The 22,177-nt window shown below is 33.7% G+C and overlaps 1 protein-coding gene and 1 pseudogene across 1 annotated transcript in view; one reads left to right on the top strand and one right to left on the bottom strand.

Moving 5' to 3' along the window:
* Positions 1–22,177, top strand: part of LOC145276778 (UDP-xylose and UDP-N-acetylglucosamine transporter-like) — a 109,274-nt gene that overhangs the window by 25,208 nt on the left and 61,889 nt on the right. The gene's annotated exons all lie outside the window — the stretch shown is intronic.
* Positions 22,053–22,169, bottom strand: LOC145277121 (5S ribosomal RNA; annotated as a pseudogene).

The following is a 22,177-nucleotide window of genomic DNA, read 5'->3' as shown; positions in this document are numbered from 1 at the left end:
CCGGATCATTACAGGAATGGTCTAATCTCTGTTGATTTTGAGGGCCGAGGATTTTACTGTGGTTCATGTAATGGATATCATCATCATCGTAATATTCAGTTTAATGTCTGCTTCACATGCTGGCATGTGTTGAACAGCTTTTAGAAATCGACATATAAACTAACCTATCTCTGGCCAGGTCTTCATTACTTCTTTTATTAAGTCTATCTTTATCACTTCCTCCCATGTTTTCCTTGACCTTCTATGAAATGAACATTCCACTCCAACTGTTCTACAGCTTCTAAACAAAGAACTTTTAACCATTCTTTCAACGTGGCCATACAATCAAAGTCTCCTGTTCTGCACACATCTCCGTGTAGCCCAGATGAATTTTTCTCTGAGATTGTAATATCTTGTCCCTGAAGACTTGCTCACTGACTATGGAATTCATTATACATAGTTTAAATAATCTACTATGTTCAATTATGTGCTAATATAATTGGGAAATATAATTCAATTTCCCACAGCTATAGTTAAAAATAGCAACTTGTATTCAATCAGTTGTATACAACAAATCGTTTACAGTAATTATTATTTCAGCATTAAATTAACAAAAATGGTTGATATGCCATAAAACAGATGAAGTGAATGACACCAATTATAGAAACCTGAAGAAGCTTGTATTGTCCGACATATTGTGATGCGTGCGATTGTCTCATCCACTTTCACATCTGCCCTTTACTTTAGTACTATTATTGTTAGCCATATCACATTGAAGTGACACTTATGTCGGCAAGCAAGCAATGAACCATTCTCTCCTCGTTTCTTCACTTCACATATAGAATCTTTCCTTTCTGCTCCTCTTTCATTCGCAATAAGAGGGCCTAAGTTGTATGTACAATTTTGAAAGTATTTGCATGTACATTTCATATAAAAGAATTAACCTTTTTTTTTTTTTTTCCACTTCAAGAGTTCTTCTTCAAAACTAACCAAAGACTGTCTTGTTTCTGAAAAACTGTAGCTCTTTCAACAAGACGCTCAGAGACTTCAGATAAACTTCATGCAAAAGTAGTGGCTGACCTAAATCATCACCACCATCATCATTATCATGCAAACTTTATAAATATATCATGTATGACACAGTAGACTGCCTTATAGAATTTTTTTTTTTTTTTTTTTTTTACTCATGTTCACCCCTAACAAGGCATATCGCCACTTGGACATAAGAGGGCTACTATTTGAGACCATGCCTAGGGAAGATTAATGAGATGTTTGTTTACATTACATTTAAACTTCTGCATATCAGTACAGTCAGGGAAGTAAGTAGCAGGAAGGGAATTCCAAAGTCTAGCTGTTCAAGGGAAGATACTAATAGAGTAGAAAGTTTTCTGGCATTTAGAGACCTCAACAATGAAGGTGTGTGATTTTGTTGCTAAGCAGCTTTGTTGGGGATATGTACGTCGAGGGGGCACAAATACAAGTTCATCAGAGCACATTCCATTAAAATATTCGTAAAACAGACGCAGAGATACAATATTGTGCCAATGGGATTGGGATTGAACCATAATTGACAAAGTGGGACCTATTATATCGAAGACTCTTTTTTGGACCCTATCCAAGAGAGAGAGAGAGAGAGAGACTAGTGGTAGATGCACCAGCAATACTCCATGCATGGGTGAATGGCAGCATACTCTCAGGTGGGAGTAGTCTTCTATCATGATAGAGGGAACCTACCTTCTTTGCAGCAGCCTTTGCAATGTCCTCTATGTATTTGTTCCAGTTCATATTGCCTGTGAATGTTAAACTGAGGAGTTTGAAGGAAGAATTCTCAAGTAGGGTGTTATCAATCATGGATATCAGTGGTTGGAGAGGCTTCTTGTAATTTAGAGGACATTAGTATTAGAAGATTGAAATTGTGATTTTACGAAAAAAAAAAAAAATTGTTTATTTGGACAATATTGAATCTGCAATTGACCCATAATGCAAGAGATATAAGTTCTAAGCATAATCTGTCTTCTGGAGGTTAAGTGTTCAATCATTAATACGGACAATACTAATTACAAATTACTTAAGACTTCTACTCGGTCATGGCTGAGGGAACAAAAGCAAGCTACCCCCCCCATGTATTAATTGAAGGGTTTTGTTTGAAATTCAGCACATATTTCTGAGTTCATTTAGATGCATCTGAAGAAGCTCAGAGGTATGCTGGCTGAAATGTCGTAAGAATAATATCCAAGATGAAAACAGTAGTTTGAATGATACAAATAATACAGATCCTCATCTCAAGAGTTCTGAAACATAATAGATATAAGCATATAAATTTCTTTTGAATAAGTAAAAAATTAGACTGACATACACACACACGCGCGCACAGTTGTAATTTGTGAACCTGTAACCATGCTTCTCAAAGATACAAAATCAATGAAGGTGTTCAACTTGGCAAGGCTGCTTGCAATAAAGCAGCCAAGAAAACAAGATCGATGTAAACCGAGCCAACCATCTGACTCAAAATCTTTTGTTGTTCTTACTGTGATGGGCTCTGTTTTTCCTGCATGTGACTCTGATCCTCACAAGCAGCGTTTGTTCATGAACTTCTTGACCTCTGAACACAAAACTATAGTTTCTGAGGAATGATGATGCTGATCATTCTCTCGTGTTTCATTTTACTCAGAAATCAAAGAGCCCCCTTCCTAGGGCTAACACTGGATCTCTATATGAGATACAGAGATATTCAAGTATCCCATGAAGTTCTCCTTTACCTATCAAACACTGAGTTAGTAAAAAAGCTGGGAACATGATTTCCCTCTCCTCAATTGACCATTTAAATATGTTATAGTATCTCTTGGTCTTATAAGATTCCAGGACAAGAACTCCTCTTGTCTAATAGAGTATCCAGCTTCGTGCTGTTACTTGAGGTAACATCACTTGACGAAGGTGCACCATTCTTCATAAAAGCCAGTGTAGGTTAGCCATCATGAGAAGATCTTGTTTAGACTGCAATACTATGTGATTTGGAATATTTAGTCAGGGTTTACTTGTAGAAAAAGTATCCTCATGCCAGATTTCTCTGACAAACCCTTGTACAAGGAGACCTTAGACACTTGAGGACAGTGTTTAGTAGGCATACAAGTTCCTTCCTGCGTGTGTCCGTGTGTGTGTCCGTCCGTCATTGACTGGGTTCAAAAACAACCTACAGAAAATGGACTCTGATTTATGAAAGTATGATAGGTTATGAAAAGGAAGGGGTGTAAAGAGATAGCTTCGAATTTGGGGGTATCAAAACCAAAGCAAAATATGATGAAAGTAAAAATAAAATAGATAAACCCCATAATTTATTATACCATACTTGTTCACACTGAAACACTTATCAGAATATTCTGTGGAATCTATATTAAAAAACCTTGTTAAACTTTGTGATATATTTCCATTCTATGGAGGTCAGGCGCGAACGAACACCCCATAATTTTATTATACCATATTTCTTCAAACTGAAACATAATTATCAAAGTATACTTACGCAGATAGATATGAAAAGTCTTTATTAAAGTTTGTGCCTATTTCCATTCTATGGAGGCCAGGCGCGAACGCAAACCCCACAATTTTATTATACCATCCCTATTTAAGTTAAAACATACTTATCAAAGTATTATTATGTATATCTATATCAAAAACACTTGTAAACGTTTTTTTTTTTAATTTTTAAATTTTTTATTTCCATACTTTGTTGACCAGGCGTGTATGCTGACCCTACAATTTTAATGAATCATCATTATGCCAGATCAAACATACCCATTCCTGTGTCGCGATACATCTTCTATCATTATATGTGATCAGTTTTCTATAATAGTCAACCATATAGGAGCCTATTCGTGACCAGACACACACAGAGATTCAGCTTTATATATATATATATATATATATATATATACATATATAAATTCACCTGTCACCCCTTTTTTCAAAAGATGGAATCGCCTGATTGTTGAAGATAAGATGTAAGCAATCAAGGTTCACAAAGTTTTATAATTATATAGATATATACATACCTAACTTTATATAAGTTTTTTTTTTTGTGGTTTTTATGAAGATGGTATGTTTAAAATGTATATTTAATAGCACAATTTTATGAACATAAGTAGGAATAAGTAAACATACAATTGATATTCTAAACAAAAAAAAATGAATGATTAAGAACAAGAGTAAAGCTAAATGCTATCAAATATTACTTCCAGAATAATTTGGTATATAACTGGAGGAGATCTATAAACGAAATATGATTGCATCGGTGAGGCTTTTTATCATATCTACTTCTACTATATCTATCATATCTATATAATTATAAAACTCTGTGAATCATCCGGACGAGAGACACTTATCTAGATGGCTGTGGCATAGCTCACAGTCTAAGGAATGAAGATGAAGAGTTATGTTTTGGTTTCGATTCTAGCTGATAGCACCCAAGTCATAATTTTGATCTAACTACTCTATATTAGGTTTAAAATCATAATCGATAGAGAATTGTCTCTATAATAATAAATATGCAATCTTTATGAATTCAAATATCATATTTAAGTGTATATTATGGCTGGGCAATGCCGGGTGGCCTGCTAGTATATAATAAAGCCCTACTATGTATTGAGTGTTCAATTACTTAATCTAAAAAAAGTAGTAAGTGCATATGACAATGTAGTTTATCTTTAGTATGATGCAACTGGTGACTTGATAGATGTCTCACCATGCATGTAAATGATTTTATATTTTGTGGAAATGACCAATTTTGGAAAAATGTGATCTTAGAATCGAAAAGAGATGTTAAAAATTGGAAAGCATGAAAATAAAATTCTAATTGGAAAAAAAAACTGGACTCGATTATTTTTCGTAATAAAGATTGTTTTAATTTTGCATTTTTTTTTTTTTTAATTCCCAATGTCTTAGTCCGATTGTGTTAAAATTACAAAGATATAAAAAATAAAGAATCTATTTAAGTTCACAACACTTCAGTGACTTTTTGAACACCTTGTATTTCTTGGTGTATGGATGTTAGGGATGCCTCTTCCTTCCTGTTTATGTTTGCTCTAGAATAAAGATGGTTGCCAAACAAGAAAACGTGGTGTCCATCACTTTTCTTTCTTTCTTTTTTTTTTTTTTTTTTTTTACATAGACATCACCACTTATAGCCCAAAGGCCACTCGAGGATAAGGCTTAAAGAATGTCCAGTAGGACAATATAGTAATCGTTAGTAATAGAAATTTGGTAAATTTTTTTTTTTACATTGGCATCACCATTGGCATCAAGGCTCAGAGATCACTCGAGGATAAAGGTTAAGAGTGTACAGTAGTCAATTGGACAATATAGTAATCGTTAGTAATGGAAATTCGGTAAATTTGTTAACTTAAGTGGAACGGCTCATCAAGAACTTGTTTATGTTAGACTTGAAGACAATCAGATTGTAGTCAGCTGAAAAGCAGGAAAACGGAAGACAGTTCCACAGGCGTGCAGTTCTAAGAAAGAAGCTTTGTTCATGGAATCTACATTTAGGTTTAGGCAGAGATAAAGAGTGGGGGGAATTATTGATAGTGTTTTCAGCTAGACGTGTGTTTCTTGTGAAAGTTTGGTGAAGGGGGGACCATAGATTGAAGATCAGTTGAGCACTTGCCATGAAAATAACGATAGAGCAAACTCACAACATCTCTTCTGTGAGATAGAGGTTGCAGGGAAGAGAAAAGGACATCTCCTATGAGGTTACGGAGTCTGTTTTGAACTCTATCAAGGCAGGACAAGTCCTTTCTAGCAGCTCCTGCCCAGATGTGGCAACAGTATTCCATTCTTGGACGTGCCTGGCTCTTATATAGATAGAGAATTGCATCAGCAGTGAGATATCTACTGGATCGATAAAAGGATCCCACCATTTTTCCAGCGGCCTTGGCAACAGATTTGATGTACGTGTTCTATTTCAGGTCAGGAGTAAAGGTCAAGTCCAGAAGCTTGTCAAAACATGAGGCCTACCCAAGACGAGAGTCATTCATTTCAACTGATGGCAGATGGGGATCAGAGCATTGATGATGTAAAGATAAAAGCTTGGTTTTAGATGCATTAAAAGTAACCAGCCAAGTAACCTTTCCCCATTGTACCACGTGCTCAAGATCAGAGGAGAGAGAATCGGAGAGAACTTTGTTGTTTACGGTGTTAGATATGCTACCATAGATGGTAGTGTCATCAGCATAGATGTCTACGAATGATGTAACGATGTGATTTGGAAGATCATTAATGTAGATCAGGAAAAGAGTTAGGCCCAGGATGGACCCCTGCGGGACTCCAGCATTAATACTGTGAGCTTCTGATTTTTGCCCATCAACTACTACTCTTATGACCCTGTCAGAAAGAAATGGTTTAATAATTGAGCAACCATTTCCATCTATATCACAGCTGGAGATCTTGTGAAGTAAACCTTTATGCCATACCCTATCAAAGGCCTTAGATATGTCAAGAACAATTGCCCTAGAAAGGTTGCCTTCGTCGAGAGATTTGCTAATCCTATGAGATATAACTGTAAGCACGTCTGCTTTGGATCTAGCAGAATGGAAACCATATTGTGTGTCACTGAGAAGGTTATTTTTGCTGAGATGGTTGATTACTTCTCTATTTAACACAGATTCCAGCAACTTACTCATGATGCACAGGAAACTTATTGGCCTGTACTGAGAGGGGGATGAGCGATCACCAAAATTCGTAAATACAAGGCATACTGATGAGATTTTGCAGGGTGATGGGAAGCAATTCTCCTTAAGACAACGTTTAAACAGTTTTGTAAGGATGGGCGCAAGTTCTGGTTGAAGTCTTTTGAGTACTATAATTGGAATACCGTCAAGGCCGGTTGCTTTAATGGAATCAAGGTTTTTGATTAGTTTGGCAACATCACGTACAGATATATGTATATCACATAGCATGTTTTCTGATACAGGAGGAAATATTGGAGGTTGACGGCCTTAATCACAAAGGGTAGAATTAGCTGCAAAGTTCTTGGCAAAGAGTTTGGCTTTGTCTGATGCTGACGAGATTACCTCAGGTCCATTGATGATAGTTCGGATAGAGCACGCGCTTCTGTTCAGGATTCTGTTTGCTATTTGCCAAAACTGGTGGGAACCAAGCCGCTGCTCAGCTACTTTGGACTTGACAGACTGAGCATACAACTCTCTTGCATTCTTTATTACTTTCTTAAAATGGTTGCTGGCAGTCCTGAAAGCGGCCTTAGTTTCCATACATCTATTACGTTGGAAACAATGGAAAAAGTGATTTCTGTGCACAATGGCAGCAGCACATTCTAGAGAACCATGGCTGGCTGTTAGGTTTTTGCTGAAACTTTTTCGAGGGTATGAAACGGTCTATACCTACAATTAACAATTCCGTCAAGCCTGCTACTACAGAGGGCATATCCTTTTTAAACATGGAATGCATAGGTAGATCCAATATAAATGTACGGAAGCTATCCCAGTTAGCCATAATGTATCGATATACTGTACGATGGAGAGGTACATCTGGGGACTTGTTATATTTCATTTTTATCTTAATTGATACAACAGAGTGGTCGGAAGATCCAAGAGGAGACTGAACAGAAACTGAACATAGTTCAGTGCAAGTTGTGAGAAAAAGGTCTAGTAGACTCGCATAGACGTTTAAACAGTTTTGTAAGTATGGGCGTTAGTTATGGTTGAAGTTGTTTGAGTACTATAATTGGAATACCGTCAGTTGATTACAAGAGGCGTGCAATAAATAATGCCCCTGACCCACTTCCAGTTGTCTGATCTAGCTGAAATTTTGCACGTGCAATGATTTCTATCTCTACGGGTTATGTGGCAAATTACAGCTCTGAACTAATTGTGGTTTCTGTTTTACAGGTGTTTGAACTGAGTCAGGTGTGAAATGGAGCCTGTTGAATGTCGATCCGGTTTTTGTATTTGAAAGGACGCACACCACAGGAGACTTTTGATGAAATGAAAGAAACTTATGGTGATAATGCCCCATCGTATGACTTTGTAAAACGCTGGCATCGTGAATTCAAACATGGCCGGAAGTCTGTGGAAACAGCTCCCAGACCTGGTCGCCCCCCCCCTTCTGCCATTGATGAGGCATCTGTCTGTCAAGTTGAGGCTGCCATTTTGGAAGATCGGCCCATTACTATTCACCAAATAGCCCAAGAAGTCAAGATTAGTACAGGGTCTGTGGAAATTATCATTCATGACCATTTCCATATGCATAAGGTGTCTGCCAGATGGATTCCCAGGTTGCTCACACCATTCTAGAAGCAAGAACGCGTCGAGTGCTCGAGGATGAATTTGGAGATGTACCAAGAAGATGAGTCAAAGTTTTTCAAAAGACTGATTACACAGGATGAAACCTGGGTCCATCACTATGGTCCAGAGACCAAAGCCCAGTCAGTGTAGTGGAAGCACTTGGACTCACTACCTCCATAGAAGGTAAGGGTGCAGCCCTCCGCTGGCAAGGTCATGCTCAGTCTTCTGGGACCAGGACGGAGTAATGATGACAGATTTCCTGGCAAAGGGTACCACAATTACAGGAGCCTATTATGCTTCACCTTTGAGGAAATTAAGGGAAGCTATCACAATCAAGAGGCGGGGCAAAATCAGCAAAGGTACCCTCCTCCTACAGGACAACGCTCCGGTCCACAACTCGCATGTCGCCAGATCAGAAGCACGGGCGTGTGGTTATGAAATCCTTCACCATCCTCCCTACTCTCCTGACCTTGCACCCTCTGACTTTCACCTCTTCCCAGCCATGAAGTTGTTTTTGAAAGGAAAGCATTTCCCAGATGATGCAGCCTTGATTTCTGAAGTCACGTTGTGGTTGGAGGACCAACCTCAGGTGTTCTACAAAAACGGTCTCCAGAGCTGCATCAAACGATAGGAGAAATTCATAACTCTGGGTGGGTCCTATGTAGAGAAAGACTAATAAGTTTCGTTGCTCTACTGCTATAGGAAGTGGGTCAGAGGCATTACTTATTGCATGCCCCTCGTAGCTTGGCAACATCACGTACAGATATTTGTATATCACATAGCATGTTTTCTGATACAGGAGGAAATATTGGGGGTTGGCGACCTTGGTCGCAAAGGGTAGAATTATCTGAAAAGTTCTTGGCAAAGAATTTGGCTTTATCTGATGCTGATGAGATTACCTCAGGTCCATTTATGAGAGTTGGGATAGAGCACACGCTTCTGTTCAAGATTCTGTTTGCTATTTGCCAAAACTGATGGGAACCAAGCCACTGTTCAGCTACTTTGGACTTGACGGACTGAGCATACAACTCTCTTGCGTTCTTTATTACTTTCTTAGAATGGTTGCTGGCAATCCTGAAAGCGGCTTTAGTCTCAGTACATTTATTACGTTGGAAGTAATGGAAAATGTGATTCCTGTATGCAATGGCAGCAGCATATTATGGAGAGAACCATGGCTGGCTGTTAGGTTTTTGCTAGAATTTTTTCGAGGGAATGAAATGGTCTATTCGTACAATTAACCATCCTTTTTAAACATGGAACGCAGAAGTAGATCTGATATAAATATACGAAAGCTATCCCAGTCAGCCATATAGTATCGATATACTGTACGATGGAGAGGTACAGCTGAGGACTTATTACATTTCATTTTTATCTTAATTGATACAACAGAGTGGTCGGAAGATCCAAGTGGAGACAGAATGGAAGTTGAACATAGTTCAGGGCAAGTTGTGAGAAAAAGGTCTAGGATACTCACAGACTGGCTGTCAGTGTTGGGCACACGGGTAGGTTCATGAACAATCTGAGTGAGGTCATAAGCAATGGAGAAATAATGACAGAACTGCCCTCATCATCGAGTGGGTTAACTATTCCACATTGTGAACATTGACGTAAATATGTGAATGTTAGCTGAAAGATAAGCAGATAGGATGTGGTCAATTTTCTCAGATATGCTTTTAAAGATAGTAACTCCGCTGTTATGGGGTGATAGAGAGTAAATATAAACGCAGTAGTGTGAGCTAGTGCAATCCGGAAGCACATATAGGGTAAGTTAGGATCTTCTCTGGAGATGTCCCTACCACATGGAAAGCCATCTTTAATATAGGCACATATTCCATGCCCATGGCGATTTTGGGAGTCAGATTTGGAAGTTAAGTTAGAGTATCCTTTAATTACGAACTAATCTAGGGGAATAGTCTGTCCAATGCCAGTTTCGCTTAGAAATAGTATGTCTGCTTTAGTCTCCTGTAATTGGGTTTCAACCTCTGGAAGGTTAGAACGTAGAACCTGATGTTCAAGAAGGAGATATGGTAGTGGGGGTCTATGTTGGAAGTTGGAGATCCGGATTTAATTGTGTATTTTTTCTTGAAACTTGTCATGATGGAGTTTTGGGATTTGTGGACTAGCTCATCAAGAACTTGTTTGCGTTGGACTTGAAGACAACCATATTGCAGTCAGCTGGAAAGCAGGCAAATGGAAGACAGTTCCACAGGCATGCAGTTCTAAGAAAGAAACTTTGTTCATGGAATCTGTTTGGGTTTAGGCACAGATAAAGAGTGGGGAAAATTATTGATAGTGTTTTCAGCTACATGAGGGTTTATTAGTAAACTAACAATATTTACAATATATATTCAATATCTGAATGATATAAAATATATTACTGCTGTAGAAGATCTATAATCGAAATGTACTTGTATTTATATAGTTTTTTATCATTTATTGTATTATAGAACCCTATTATGTATTGAACAGTATTGAAATAAACACTTGGAAATTCCCCATATTTAATATATTGTATCTAGAATTGGGTACTATAAGAACTTTTGTTGTCGTATTGATTTCATTTTTTTTTTTTTTTTTTTTTTTAATACTTCAATTTCCAATTTTGTTTAAAGTTTTTAATTTAGTAGTTTTTATTTCTAAGGAAGCCGTTCGTTCTCATTTGTTGATGATTTGCAATTATTCTGTCCTATTAAAATAGGACATTATTTCAATAAAAACGTGACCAACTTTGTGATTCAATCAATCTTTTATTTAAGGAGTTAATTGTTGAAATACAACTTTTTTTTTTTTTATAATTTATTACATTTTCAACAATTAACTTCTTTAAACAATGATCATGATGAAATTTTAGCAAGAATAAAACTTAGAATTTTTTTTCTGTTCTAATGCTAAATCGCAAAAATAAAGGCAAGAAATAAATCAACAATGTCCACCTTTTGATAAACACTTTTGTAAAAGAATCCGGATATCTTCTAATTACTTTCACTTCTTTTTCTATATGAATAGAAATATAATATTATTTAACTGTTAGTAAAAGATGAAAGAATGTATTAATAGTGATATTTATTATTTGTAGCTGCATTTATTGCTAGTAACAAAGGTGGCAGCCATGTTAAGTTTATACTTACTAATGATAACAGAGGTGGCTTCTTTCTGAAAAATATTCTGAGTTTGATCAAGTAAGTTTCAAAGAAATTAAATAGAATTTCATTGTATTCTAATATAATAGCACGATCCACAAGGAACACTGACTATTCAGAAATAGTTATTGAGTTTGTAGGAGAAGATCTATCAACAATGACTAACTTTGAAAAATAGACGAGCTTCACTTTATTACATGGATTACATTGTTTCATACTGTTTTGGTTAGACTGAAGTCGGTGGGTAGTGGAGGATAGTCATTTACAGACAGTTTCACTGTATCACAGACTGTATACAGATAGACGGTTTCAGTGTATCACGGTTATGATGTAGTTTGATAAGAATGTATTTCAAACTGCAATCAAAATTTGACTGTTTTTGACAATAAGTAGACTTCTTGCATCGAGCGATCGTCAACAGGTGTAGTTATTTTTAAAGAGGCGTTTTTTCAGTTTTTATATAGATATTTTATTTTATTTGGATTTTTACTTATTTGTTTAATTTTATTTATTTTAACTAAGTTGTCTGTAAGAGAGAGACTTTAACTGATAAGGAAGGGGTGTGGTCAAGTCTAATTTTTATTTTGATATAATTATATATATATATATATAATTATATATATATATATATATATATATATATATATATATATATATATATGTGTATAACTACTTCATTTACTCACATAAATTAATATACGAAATTATAAATTTATGCGTAAACTTTAAGTATTTACTTCAACAGTGCTCAATATGTAGGTAGAGCTAGTTAGTAAGTTATAAAATATATATGGCGATTAAGCTACACAGCGTGGATGAAACACGGAATATTCTGTGTAGCTTAATCGCCATATATATTTTATAACTTACTATATGTATGTGCATGTGTGTGTGTGTATATATATATATATATATATATATATATTATTACTATTATTAATTGTTAAATGTGTTTAATATGTTAGTACCTATATTAAATGCTATTTTGTTAATGCTATGCTGTATTTTTTTTAATATTACTTGTAGTAATTTTAATCTCTGTGCATAATTATTTCAGTACTTAATTTTAATATTAGTGGTTAATGTATTTAGTTCGGCTGATTTTAATGTTTTATTTTGAAAAAGAATATGACATTGAATCGTGCTGTTTTCTAAGATGTGAGACGTCTAGAGAAGGTTGTCGTTGTATGGCCAATACAAGTACTATATGAATTTGCGGATTGGTTTGGAAGACATTCATTGAATGAATAGAAGGTTCGTATATTACATTTGTGTAGCTCACTATAGAGATTAATCGTTTTATTGTTTTTAATTATTAAGCTAGGAGTTTTAAATTTCATGTAATTTATTATTAGTTTAATCTTTTTGTTCAATCGGTTTAGTGTATCATGTTATTAGGTTCATTATTTTTTCATCCAGCTTATAGATAGTATGAAATTTATTTTTGTAATATAGCTAGAAGTTATCATTTTTATTAGGTGCTGGGGTTCGTATTCTTATGTATAGTGTGTGTGTATGTGTGTATATATATATATATATATATATATATATATATATATATATATAAATAAATAAAAATTACAATAAGTTTACCAAGGTAATCAAAATGGTAAACTTAAAATATATTATAAATATTAAAGAGTTAATATTTACAAATAAAGTAATCTCAACCAGATGTAAAAGCTCAATAAAACCGAAAAGGAAATGGAGCTTATAATATGAACAAATGATTAATAAAACATGTTAAATCACATCTTGAAAAAGAGTTAAAAACATATTTAATTTTAAAAAGGAAGCACAAGATAAGTGGATAGTCCTTAATCCGCGGAGTTTCGAAGAAATACTCTCTTTCTCATCAGAGGGCAGGAATTAGCAAAATGCGGGATATATATATATATGTATATATTAGTGGCCTGGCAAGGTCACAGAGGAGACAAACAAGAAAACCCTAAGCAAAATTCATCCCAAAGCTGCAAAACTAAAGCTGGTTTGCCATGACACTATATACACAAATGTAGACAAATTTGGGCATATTTTATTGGTTTGAAAGTATATGTTCATTTTTACTAATTGTCATAACATTTTTTACCAGAGAATAGTATTATAATCTTCAAAAAGCCTACAAATATTCACGTAGTTTCGTCCCATAGAACCAGATATGAGCATTTCAATATTCAATTTGGCTACCAGTGTGTGTGTGTGTATGTATATATATATATATATATATTAGTTGCTAAACTTCTGTCCGACCATCAATATGGATTTAGGCAAGCAGTTCTAGTGCAGATATCCTAACTGTAATCTTTGAACGTATATACTATGTACTGGATAAGGCAGAAGAGAGGAGGGCAGTAGCTCTAGATATATCTAAGGCTTTTGACAGGATATGGCACGATGGTCTTATGAAAATTAAATCCTATGGTATTACTGGACGAATACTTAACATAATTAAATCCTTCTTAAATAAGAGACAAATCCAGGTTGTCCTCGATGGTCGTACGTCTAAACAATATGATATAAATGGGGTGTACCTCAAGGTTCGATTCTTGGACCTTTATTACTCTTTATATTCATAAATGACCTCCCTGATAAAATTGTCTCTAAGATGGGTATATTTGCTGACGACACAAGGCTCTATAACAGGCACAAGGAGAAAATGAATGAACACATATCCAAGGCAATGGCAGAAACCCTAGAGGAAGACCTCCAGTCTGTAATGGAATAGAGAGAAAAATGGATGGTAACGTTCAATCCTGCCAAGACTAAGCTCGTTTCCTTTAATAATTACAAGAAACCTTCTCAACCACCAATAGCTATGGCTAAAGATACATTACCTGAAAGTACTTCATTCAAACTCCTCGGCTTAACGTTCACGAGAAACATGAGTTGGAATAGATACATCGAGAGCATTGTCAAGGCTGCTGCGAAGATGGGCTCTCTCTACCATGCTAGAAAGTTAAAAGTTTTTAAAGTAGGTTTTGTCTTTGTCTACCAGGTCACAATTATCAAATAAATACTACCCCTAAAAAGTAAAAAAATTAAAAAAACAGACGCCCCTTCCAAAAAAGGGTGGCTATAAAGTAAGTGTTCATTTTATGTTAAATTAATATAGAAACGTGATTCCCCACTTTTTAAAACCATAATTTAATTTATATCTTGGAAACTACTCATTTTTGGGGGATTTTAAACATTATTTTCATTTTCAGCAACATGTGAAAGCTTACAATCATGGTCATTTTAAAGGATTTTTGTGGGTGGAAAGATGCTGCACCTTTACCAATATTACAATCATAGTCATTTGTTTTCCTAGTTTTGAATATGTATTACAAAATATCTGATATTTCCCCAAAACCTCTGGCCTTGATGGAGGGAGACTAAAACTTGCTGCTATGTTTTCAAATGATCTGAAATAACAGCAAGGAGAGACTTGATTCCAAGTATTTCTCGCGTGTTATATCTCCCCTCTTTTGAAAATAGGGTATAATTATGAATATCTCCAGTATCAAATAATCCTTATACATTATGAAATTTACTTTATGTATGAAAACCAACGATTGTAATACTATTCTATGGTTAAAATTTTGTGCCAATTGATAAGAAAGAACCTATATTTTCAAACCAATAAAATATGCCCAAATTTGTCTACATTTGTATATATAGTTTCCTAACAGGCAGCTTCAGTTTTACTGCTTCGGTCGTCTCCCCTGTGGCCTTGCCTGGCCAATAGTGTGTGTGTGTGTGTGTGTGTGTGTGTGTGTGTAGCTAATAGCTCTACTTAAGATTAATATTTGTACAGTTTACAAATGGTACTGAGAGGATGGACTTGACCCCAATGTCAAATATTTCCTCTTAGCATAATTAAAAATATTATATTTCAAGTAGTTCTGAAGTAATTGTAAACCACAGTTACCAATTTAGTTGTCATTCAGAAATTGAAATCATATCCATAATTAATATGAGGATAATAAAAGAAAATGAATATATATAATAAAACGGATGCATTTATTTATTATATCAAAGATTAAATCATACAACTATCATGATATTCCACTCTTTCTAATTTAATCTAATTATATTTCAAAATGAACTCAATTTCTATTAAATCTGAGTCCCTATTGACTTGCCACCTTATGAAGGCAAAGGTCGGTTTTTAAGGTGGGGGAAATCTACTTGCCTAACACTCCAAAAAATAAAACGGAACAAATATAAAATTGTCTTACTCTAGAAAAATTTTTATTCACTAATCGGTAGCAGAAAATATGAAGTGTAGTATCAGAACAGATACTACATTTAACTCCTAACTAAAGGATGTTGTAATTCATGAAAATATACTTACAATTTTTTTTTATAATTGTTAGCACTCCAAATTTGTAAAAAAATAGTTGGTATTATCAAAGCATGAACTGTTGCCTTAACAAACTGAAAAATAGTGGTGAATCTTTGCGCTCCCATATATATATATATATATATATATATATATATATATATATATATAATAAAAATATTCCTATCTATCAAATATATCAATCTACCTACACATTCATATCCTGTATGTATATTTACTTATATTTTACTATATGCATTTACTTACATACTTACTTGCTTTATCCGGAATTTGCAGATACCGGCCATTCTCTCCCCTTAAAACATTTTTTTATTTTATTTTTTATTTATTTATTAATTTATTCATTTATTTATTTTTTCCATTTAGTGTCTTTTAATAACTCTTGCTGATATTTTCTTAAGTAATACCCTGTACATTTCAGTTGACCTCTTTTTTTTTGCCCTATATTTTTTGCGTTTTTTAACGTCATCTTGTCTGGGTCATTTTGACATTTGCTTTTCTATTTTATATTTAATTGTATCACCATTTAATCTTTCTTTTCTCTTCATTGATTTTTCTTAATTACACTTTGTCTCGGCAGCTGTGTTAAACGCATATCTTATTTTTCTTTTATTAATATTATTGGAATTTTTTCCCCTTTTCTTGTGAATTATTCCACGGATTTCGGCCTTTTGGATTATTTTGGACCATCTTCCAATTACGCGATTTTCTTGGATTTACTTTTTTGGATTTTACCGTCATTGGATACTTTACCTTTCACCAGAATATCCATTCACGTGAAATCACCTTTTTCTTCACCATATTCCCTCTGCTTCATTTTTTGTTATCAATTAAGATCTTTGACTTACTTGAAGTTTCATCAAATACTTTTGCATGCAAAATCCGATCCCGCATTTTGCTAATTCCTACCCTCTGATGAGAAGAAAAGTATTTCTTCGAAACTCTGCGGATTAAGGACTATCCACTTATTAAGTGTTTCCTTTTCAGATTAAATATTTTTTAAACTCTTTTTCAAAGTGTTTTTTAACATGTTTTATTAACTATTTGCTCTTATATATATATATATATATATATATATATATATATATATATATATATATATATAGTGGAGATGGTAATTAATAAAAACTGAAGAAAGTGCTCAATACTGTTGTAGAGCAAATATGCGTTTTATTTTTTTATTACCATATCTTTCTGTTAAGTTACATTATTGTTTCGGCTACACGGCCGTTTGTAGCGTCCTCAGACTTTTACAGAAATGTTCTCCAAAAAAACGCCCGTGTAGCCGAAGCAATAATGTAACTTAACAGATACGGTAATAAAAAATAAAAACGTATATATATATATATATATGTTTTTTTTTTTGTTATTTTTTTTTTTTTTTTTGGTAAAATGTTTTATCAATTATATTTCACTGTTTGTGTATACCAATCCTTTTTGCTTAGAAGTTCAATATATGTTAAATATAACAGAGTATATATAAAAGAATAACAGTATAGCTACATTCTAAGATCTAAATCTTTATTTTTCATGCAGTTTCTTTCTAAGCAAAGAATTTCTATTTTTTCTGAAGAATATATGCACGAAAAGTCTTGACATTATAATAACTGATTGTTTCTTCATAATGAAACTGATCTTTAAAAATGTACCGAAATATTAACATGTTGTTTTGCATGAAAAATAAATATTTGGATCTTGATATCTAGCTATAGTGTTATTCTTATATACTAGCTGTACCTACCCGGCATCGACAGGGTGGTTTTACTTTCATTTAATTTTTGTTTTGTTTTGTTTTTTAAACTAAGCCTTTTTTTTTTTTTTTCAAAAATATTTTTTAGTTTTGTAAATATAATTTTGGAAGTTAAATTTAATTATTATACTATCGTTTCGTTAATAAATTAATTATTGAACCAAATTGTTATAAAACTATAAATATTTGCTGTTCAGGAAATGTAGTGCCAATTTGTTTTATGTTATATTGCATGTATTTGATGTGTAGATTCAGTATTTATTATGTTAAGAAATTATGACTAATATTTGTGCTTCCTTAAAATCAAATAAGCCTTGCTTTAAGAAAATGTGATTATCACATATCTGAACATTCGTAATCTCTACAAACGGTGAATGAAAATTATTACTAAGAAATAAGTTTATTTACAATTTTTATTTAATTTACCTACATTTTAAAATGTTTATACTTTGACCCACTCATATATATATATTAGCAGTAGAGGACTTAGAGAAAAATAATTCAGAATATAGTCATGTTTACTATTTTCTTGAATAAGATTTTTTAAATTCATTTTGGTATTCGGTTAATAGTAAATAACAAGAAACTTAACAATTCTATCTGTATTTATGAAGTTAAGTATAGGTTAAAAAAAAAAAAAAAAAAAGACACGTATAAACACATGCGACCTTGTCTAATGATGGTTCGGCCATGGTTTTTTATCTCAGCACGAAAATATACAGCATACGTCATTATTGAAATAGCTTTTCCTTGTTAACTTTGGTATGTCTCTGGTCCTATGCAGTTCTAGGAGTTCAACCCTTCCAGGCTTTGTCTTCTCCTTTTGAAAATGGGGTTATTTTGTTGCTAATTGTCTGAGGTGCCCTTACCAGGGAATGCTGTTGAGGCTACCCAGGCATTTTTTTTTTTTTTTTTTTTTTTTGCAAGCCAGAGTGCTCTTCCTCTAGGGCGCTGGCTCTTCAATCCCACTTTCCAACTCTTGTGTCACATCATCTCCGCCATGGGAGGGAGATAAAGAAGGTGATCTTGTCTGATAAAAGTGGCAGATGGTTATATTACAAACTGTTTTTCATTTCCGTCCGGGCTCAGACATTTTTATTAATATCATTGGGAAATCTATGTATCCTTTACGAATTTGTCCAACTTTGGTTGAAATAGTAGAATAGATTGAACTCTAAAACGTTGATAAAAGGAAAATTGACTTGATAATTCTGTCACATGACACATATTATGCATTTGCATGGTCATCACTAGAGCTATGACAACAGAAGGCAGGCTCGAACCCGTACCACGAAAGAGGAAAAAAACCTGACGTCTTTGCTGTTATGACCACCGCCAAACCAGAAATAAGTTATGTTTAAATTAAGCTAGACAATCGAAAGTAGAGGATGACTTTAAAAAATATCGGCGAAAAAAAGCAACCCCTTCCCTGTAGAAAAGTGTCCAGTTGAAAGTGAAGATATTAATGTTTTTAGCCAATTTTTCGATATTTGTCGTCTGAAGGGTCGAACTTCAAAATGATACTGATCTTGGTAAAATCCATCACCTCTGTCAAAAGTTTTAGGCAGACATGCAAACATACATACATACATACATTTATATATTGGTAACTAAAAATTTTCGACCCAAACCAATTAAAAAGCTTGCCCTGTCTCTGAATACCCTTTATGTCAAATTTCAAATGTTTAGACCAGAAATTGTCTGAGTAATTTGGTAGAGACCACAGAGGTCAAATTTTTTTAAACTTTGACCCCTATTATGACCCCTTAACATTTATTGTTTTGGGCTCAAATCAAGTTATTAAGTTAGATCCATGTCCAAGGAACCTATATCTAAAATTTCAAGTGTTTAGACCCAAAATTGTCGGAAGAGTTTGGTAGAGTTCTCAAAGGTCCAATCGTTGAACTTTGACTCCTTAACAGCCAAATTTCTGACCGAAAACGTATCATAAGGATTTTCCCAAATCTCAGTACCCTGTATATCAAATTTCGAGTATGTAGATATTGACAGAGTTATTGCGTAGGGAAATGTACACAGACATACAGACACGTTCACTTTTATAGATATATAGATATGCACATACCTAACTTTATAAATGAAGATCAAATAAAATATAAAGAGCAGTTGTCTGTGTGTATTTATGTATATATGTATGTAAGTCCGGCTAAAACTAAAATAAAATACAAAACGAACACCCACAAAGTTGGTATTTTCTTCAAAGTTGTTCTGCATGGGTAATATTGAAAATTTAGTAAAAATGATTTATACTTTAACCTTAAACACGTACAGATTTACAGTCAGTGGGGGGGGGGGCACTTTGTTTTCCCGCCACTAACTAAAGGGAAGTACATCTTTTTTAGAGTTAATTCCCTTATGCAGACTCATTCCCGGTGTTGTGTGTGTCTATATCCAGAGAGAGGAATAGGCTGGACGGAAAAGAAAGGGGAGGGCGTAGAATTTTTAATGGAGACGTTACACTTTTGCCCAAAGTCGTTTTGTAGGTCTGAAATAAGTTAATATCTTTGTAGTTAAAATCAATGTAATTTTGTTTAAACATGCATAATCTTTATTATAATAAGATATGTATGCATGAGAGAAAATAGTATTGATACTTGCTCTTGTGAAATTTGACTGACACCAAGCAGATTAAATTGGAAGATATGTTTGTCATCGGAACAATATTTCATTTATAGAAATTATTTAAAACCTGACCTGTGACTTATCTATCTATAAGACAGTATTATTCAATAGATAATGAGTATGTGCTTATTTTTATCTGCACAGAGAGACCTGACATTTTAATTCATATCCCCTTTGCTTCAGATAAAATTGTACACTCGATTATTTTTAGTTTTTATTTCGGAAATAAAAAAAATAAAAAATTAACCTACATTTTAAGAAGCTGAAAATTCTCCAACAAATACATGTCAGCTTTTTATATTTTTTTTTTAAAAAGAAAATAAATAAATCAATTGACGTTTTAATTTTCAATTTTATAAAAAAAAATGATTTTTTAGGTTCTTATCTCTTAATGTAAAGCACTCGTATAAATACAATGAAATTGCATTTTACTTCTAAATTTGTTAGTTTTACTCATCTTATGTATTTACAAGCTTTAAAAAGAACAGGCAAATGGAGTTTTATTACTTATGTACCTCAAATTAAGGCACAAAAAAGGCACATCAAATGGATTCTGATTCTTTATTTGTGATATTTAGGCATGTCATTCGATTTTAATTTAGATGGACAGGCATGATGTTTGTTTTTTTTTTGTTTTTGTTTTTTTTGTTTTGTTAAAAATCTGAATTTGTTGATAAATTTTTCATTGTCATTTTTTGTGAACATATATATATAAATAAAACAGATGTATATGCGTTTGTCTGTGTGTAAATATTTAACCGATAAACTGTTGTAGACCCGTGCTAGAGGTTACAAATGAAAGAAACCACAAGTAGTGTAAAGTGTATAAAATGTAATATGTATTTATCATAAAGAATACAGGAGCCACTAAAGTGGTATGAGAGGAACGTGTTCGTAGCATGCGGTTAAGCATGGTATGAATGTCAACATTTAGTCCCTGAAACCAGTGGTATTCATAGAACTAGTTGATTTCACTTAGTACTCAAATAGGGGTGATTTGTACCCCACAACATAAACTCTTAAACTACTGGTCACATAACACTGAAATGAACAGGAAATAGTAATCATACACCAAGGATGATTTATAACAAGTAAAATCTTTATTTTGATGAATGAATATGTACAGAAGTTAGCAAGTTGAAATGCAAAATGTTCATAATTTTACTTCTTTCTGCGCCTACCCAAATTCAATTCATTTCTTCAAGTCGTTTAAGATTAAATCTTTCTTGCCTATCTCTTGATAGCTATCTCGGTAGGGAACACGGCTGGAGCACTAAATGTTTTGGTTTCGATTCTAGCCGATGGCACTCAAGTCATTTTTTTTTTTTTTTAACTTTGGAAATCAGTAATATATATTAGGTACAATATAATATCCAATAGAGAATTTGCTTTATAATAATAAACACGAAATCTGCAGGAATTAAAATATATTCAAGCGTATTTTACGACCCGGCAAGCCTTCCCTCCCTTCCCTCCCCACTAGTTATTAAAAAAATATCAAGACAAAAATAAAAACATTTACGATTTTAAAAAAGGTAAACCAATCTTTTTCTTTTAACTTAAGGGAAATTTTTTTATGTTTTAACTTTTTTTTTTTATTATTTTTATTTATTTTTTATTTTATTATTATGAAAAAAAAGAAAAACTTGTTTACTTTTTATAAAGATTTTTAGCAAAAAAAAAAAAAAGAAAAAAAGCAGTCATTTGTCGTGCCTTAATTTGTTGTACCAAAGTATCAAATAAGTAAAGAATCAGCAGGTAGCATTTGTCATGCCTTAATGTCCATCCATAGCCCTTAAGCCCCTGGAGGGGCATAGGCCATCTACAACGTTTGTAGATGTTTTTGTAGCGAGGAGTTCTTTTTACAAGGTGAGGGTACTGGCACCACACCCAACTTTCCCAGAACGTACATACAGCGCCTAGCCTTCCCAAATGGGCACCCATCTGGTACTGGCCAGGCTCAACGTTGCTTAACTTCGGTGATCTGGCGAGAACCGGTGTGTCAACGTGATTGTGCCGTACATAAATAGTA

Source organism: Euprymna scolopes, chromosome 5 (genome assembly GCF_053919585.1).
Source record: "Euprymna scolopes isolate OS-2025 chromosome 5, ASM5391958v1, whole genome shotgun sequence".
Classification (NCBI taxonomy): Eukaryota; Metazoa; Mollusca; class Cephalopoda; order Sepiida; family Sepiolidae; genus Euprymna; species Euprymna scolopes.
Note: the sequence above shows the minus strand (reverse complement) of the source record. Positions and strands in the feature narration are given on the sequence as shown.